Source organism: Trematomus bernacchii, unplaced genomic scaffold, assembly GCF_902827165.1.
Source record: "Trematomus bernacchii unplaced genomic scaffold, fTreBer1.1, whole genome shotgun sequence".
In the NCBI taxonomy this organism is placed as follows: domain Eukaryota; kingdom Metazoa; phylum Chordata; class Actinopteri; order Perciformes; family Nototheniidae; genus Trematomus; species Trematomus bernacchii.
In genome coordinates, this window is record NW_022987739.1 from 3050092 (window position 1) to 3056096 (window position 6005).

The following is a 6005-nucleotide window of genomic DNA, read 5'->3' on the forward strand; positions in this document are numbered from 1 at the left end:
ATGTGCAAACTCAATCTGTAGCAAAGAGATTTTAAATATTTTTCAAGAATTTTTAAAATGAAAAATATTGGTCTATTTGGCAGTTACTATTATTTCACTTCGGTGTGGTCTGTGGTAACCCAAACACTGAGGAAGTGAAGCCAATGTCATATAAATACAGGGGTTAAGTGTACTTGAGTAAATGTACTTAAGTACTTTCCACCTCTGCTTCTCGGCCCTCTAAGTGATTTAGCATCTTCAGCTGCATCACAAGATAGAAAATTATGCCGCCCACCTGCTTTAAGTCAGTATGCAAATCAAGTCAACTGTCAATCTACATTCGAGCAGTGACTGGTTACACTATGCAGTCTGTTAAAGGCATGATACTTCTCTAGGACTGACAGGAGTCTCATATAAAAACGCTTTGGGTGACTTGTAAGAAAACACACACTTGCTTACCTTTTTCACTTACTCATTCAACCCAGGCGCTCACGCAATCCCACCCACCATCACCACACACACACACACACACACACAGCAGAGGGTTATTTTCTATCCTGGTCTATTTTGATGGGATAACAGTCCGACCTGCAGCGGCATGAGTCGGCCTCCGTATCGCACCATCGCAGAGGGATAAAGGAGTTAGCGTGCCTCCATCGAGATGTGTCCTGTTCCACCCGGTGGAGATGAATGCTCTTTATCAGATATCGCATCTCAAACATAACATAGCGGAGCAGACAGCTCACTGAGGCAGCCTGTGAGACAAACACTACCCCTCAATCCCTTACACTGCTTAAAAATGAAAGGTACAAGAAAGTTAAAGGAAAAAAAAGCTTTATTTTGACCTCTGTGATGAGTTCAAACAAAGAGGTCAAAGGTGAAAAAAGAGATTTCATGCGAGCAAGACAGTGTTGCTGTGAATGAAATATCAAAACAAATTATACATACCTGGAGAGCGTTTTATCTTAAAAATGACTAATCCTTTCTCAGACATGAAAGTCTTGAACGATCTGCAGAATACCTGATATGACCACAGATACACTTGAACAGTTGCATGTTTGAATGTTCCACATTGCATGGCTCACTACCTAAATGTTTTGCCTGATGTGGACCAGACAACAACAATATCTTATCTGTCAACATCCTTCAAACTTGTTCTGCTATGCTCTGCTGTTTTACGTCTGTGTGTGGCTGCAGCTGTATACACAACATGATCTATTAATACTCCATTAAAAGGTATGACAGGCAGGCAGCGATTATGATGGCATGCGAAACAATGGCAATGACGGGTTATTGATATGCCGTCTGAGAGTGATGCGACTAAGATCGAACAGTTGCATTGTGATACATTTAAGAAGTCGTTCCATAGAGATGATTTTAGGAATTATATTTGAATAATAAGGGTTAATTCTTAATCCTAATCCTAATTTCGGGGTTCTGGAAATCCTTAAAATCATCATTCATTTTGTTCCATCAGTTTAGTACTTCATGACTTTCCCTCGTCTGATAAGAATTGCCATTAAGCATCTCTTTAAACTGACAGATATCAGAGTTTTGCTACAGAAAATGACCTGCCGGACCTTTACTTGTAATTCACCCCGAACACCAGTGAAATATTAATATCGGGTAGAATACTGTACATTTATTTTCTATGAAAGACTATTTGGCAAACCTCCCCAATTCATGTTATACAGTAATTTCTGTATTTGTTCACCCTCATCAAAAGTAACTTTGGCAGGTTTCTACATGTTGGGTTTTAAAAGGTCACAAAGCAAGAAAAAAGAAAACAATATTAAAAATATTTTGATAATTTTGCTGTTGAGTCTGAAGACCAAAAATAGGAGCTTAAGACAGTATCAACAAAGCCCATAACACAAGTGCTGGACAAAGAACATTAATAGAAGTTCATTCAATTGGAAAGAAGAGCCACGTGTTTGTTATGTAGAATCCCTCTCACTAACCCCAAGGATCTACCAATACAACATTATCTCCAAACAACACATGTGGAAAGGATGATTCCTGGAAATATTTGACTTTTTTGACAAATTCACATTTGTGATAAAAGGTTTTTCGTGCAAAAGTTACATTGAAAAACATGCAAAGCCAAATGCAGGAAGAACAAGGAATGTGGGAGTGTAGCGGTGAGCGTTTGGCCCCGGTGATTCTCTGAGAATATCTGCTAATTTGCTATTTCCACATGGACCTTTGCTTTCTCTGTGGCTGCACCTACTCATTTATTTCATTGAAATCAGTCAGAATTGGGTGGTTTACAATTGACACAACGAGTTTGGCATGACCTTTTCTCCTTGCTGTAAATGGGTACTCATCGAATCTGAAGGGGGAGGTCGGGGTGCTGGAGGAGGGCTGGGGACGGTGGAGGAGGGTGAGGGTGGGTGTTAGGTTGGCTGGGGGCCGACGGGGGATTGGGTGGAAATCACAGCAGTAAAAATGGCAGTGCAGTGAAAGAGGGGCCTGATTGCATTGGGACAGCATGCGAGAGGGAGCAGCATGCTCAGCCCAATCAGAGCTACATAAGGAAAAAGTGCTCTTATCAACCAGTAATAGCCCACTTGACAATCACACAGGCACAAAACTGCTCTATTTAACGCTGATTGCAAAAACTGCTGCCCCCCCATCTCAGAGCCGCATGACTCCCCGACATCTCCTACCACCTCCCAGCTTACAGCCAAGACCCTTTCCTGAATGGAATTTATTATCACCCCTCCTCCATTTCTACGCTAATTGTTATTTTAAGACTTAGGTTGTGTATTAGGTGTTCAGTGGTGGGGAAATGTCTGCCTTGATTACTGTGTTTATGCCAGCATTGGAGGTCTATCCGTCTGAATTCCACCTGCCTGACAGGTACTGAATGCTGATGTGGGTTCATGTCCGCTGCTTGGTGTGAGGCAGAGCTGCTGCAGAGCACATCTGCACATGTGAAGGTTAGAATCAGAATACCTCTATTCATCCCACAGAGGGGAGATTTACATTGTTACAGCAAAAGTGAAGAAAGTGTATGAAATACTCCGACATGCAGTTTATGTTTTAAACTCTACTTTAATAAGGCGGACAAATTAGTGGAAAAGTGCCCAGTTTTCTTAGTAAAAATATTCTCTAACAGTCTCTAAATAATCTGTTACAGGTACAAGTATCAGCCTTATAATAAAGTACTTCTTCTGCAGAGCAGCCAATTATAATCAAATTATAAATATCGGTGCATTAGATTGTTCATCACTTGTTGCAGCTTGTCAAGAAGTAGATTTTGTTTTTACTTGTATATGTTATACCTGGCAGCTTATGGATTTCCCCAAGACATCAATAAAGTTAATTTTCTTGAACTATATTGAGTATTGTTCATTAATTTAAGACACTAATGTTATCAAATACATGTGGTAGAGTAACATTTTTGTCTCAGAGACGTAGAGGAGTAGAAGATTAAATTAGTATGAAATTAATAATACATTACTTGAGAAAATGAAAATATTAACGGTTTCTTTAACATAATGTACTAATGTTATCATAGGTACATTATGTGAATCTTGGCAGTACACAACGTTACATCAACCTGCTCTTATTTATACCTATAGAATATCACATTTAAAAGAAGCATCTGTAGTAGCAGTAGTAGTAGAACCAGTATTAGTAGCAGTGGAAACATGTTTATTGTATTTGCCCCTGCATGTATTTGTTCATGCCTCATATACATGACTTATCCACATGAAGTAATTGTATTACTCATGTCTAATCTTGTGAATAAACATTTAATCTGCTTTTCTCAGCATAAATACTGTAAAATGTTTTACAACTTAAACCTTTATGACGACACAAACACGTTGATTCATTGATGAACTTTAAGAAATACACACACTTATATAGTCTCTAATTGAACACTACACTAACATCTTTCCTTTTCTGTTTTCCAGTCTCTTATCAACTATTTTCTCCCTTTCCATCACACTCTCCTCTTCGGTTTTCCTCTGTTTTCCTCCGCCTGTTTATCTCAAACATCCACAGGTGTCCTGATGGGGAACGAGAGGAGATGCTGGAGAGTAAAAATGACCAACAAACCTTAGTCTGGGTCCACAACGCAAAAATAGCCCATAAAGTAATAATAAAAATAGTAATTGTTATAAATTAAAATAACTTCTCTTACTTCTCTTCATCTCCTTTTTAATTTGCTTATATTATTTTGTATTTTCAACATATTCCTGGGAATTAGGGAAATATTATAAAATGTTCTTCTATCTTATTATTATTACTATTGTTGTTGTTGTTGTTGTAATTACTAGCATAACAATTATTTGTCTTGCTTTACACGGTCGCTTTTTAGTTTACAGAATGTATTGTTTGATGATTTGGCGTAATTTAAGTGGCATCACTGTTCATGTTTTATTGTTTTATGGTTCCGTGATATAACTCTTTCTGTTTGCTTATAACTTGTTTTTAATGATGTTCCTCCTGAAACTTTTGAACCAATCAAGCATTTCATTTTGTGTTGTTTCATCCTGTACATCATAAATCCTTAGTTTGACCCCCAGTATCAGACTCAAGTCTTCCTGTGAAACCACTCACTGCCCTGTAAATTCATATAATATATACATCTCTTTCTCCTGTTGTACATTTGAAAAGGATGTATACCAAAAGACACAAGATTCCTGACAACTTATTACAGTACATGTCACTTGTTAGACTTACATACTCAATACTGTGGACAATCCCCACAGGAGCAATTTGGGGATGAAGTGTCTTGCCCAGGGACACAACGACATGCTGACTGCAGTGGGGTTTGAACCCTGATCCCAACACCAAGGCTCTATCCACTGCGCCACATGCCATCATTCATCCTTAAGTGGTGAGACTATTAACCTTTGTCCCACACTGAGACAGAAGCATGGCTCCTCTCACTGGTCCTCTCTGGTACTGACAAACACTTCAATTGATTAGAAAAATTAGGAGATTATGCCAGAAAATTCAAAGTCTAGGTCGGATTTAATGTGATACTTCAAAACAATATCAAGGCAGTAAGACACCAGAAGACAGACAGCAGAAGCAAACCCACCTGACTTACAGTATATGTATCATAAACATATTAGATAATCAGATTCAGGTTGTTGTTGATTATTTAATGTATCCGTTAATATAATGAGCTTCACATTAAGACGTTTGTGTATTGTCTAGAAAATGTGAAAATGATGCCGTTTACTGGTAAAATTAATCCTCAACACTTCCACTAGATGGCCACAGAGGACCTGCAGCTTTAGGTATTCTGGTAAACTGTTTGTATACTGAGATCTATAACGGTTTATATATCACATTTCATACTTTCTAAAATCAGAGGCTAGACCAGGGATTTTATATCATTTTTGGTTCATTCAGTTTAAGCAAAATAATAATGCATACAGTTTTTAATTTGCACACACACACACACACACACCACACACACACACACACGCGCGCGCAAGCAATTGGGATTGCATTAATCAGCACTTCTATGCACGTCACTTGCCATTACTGTTCTGCCTGCTTCAATTTTGCTGTATTTAGACTGTGGTCGTTTTCAATTAATGGGGTAAAAAAAAATCTGGTATGACATTTTTGTATTCAAAAATATATATTTGACTGTATGTACTCAAGATGTAATCTCAAGATAAGGAATTTAGATAAAATAAATTGATAATACTTTTTTTTTAATGTATACATGAATCTCGTTAAAGACCACACTTTCTTTCTTTTTTACTTTTTGAGTATCTAAAACTTTAATAGTTTTAATATATTTTTAACTCACATAAAACTTCCTTTAGCCTATGGAGGTCAAATGTACCAGGTGGCCACATCAAAGTAGAAGTGTACATAGTTATTCATAGTTATTTGTTTCTTGTTCAAAATATGTTTAAACCTTCACAGTTTTTATATTATGATAACTTGTAAACAACATTTAATAGAGTCGAAAACCAAGTGAATGTGTTAATGTTAAAATACATGTGTAATAGTTTCTGGTTGTTGGACTCTGTAAGTGGATCCTCATT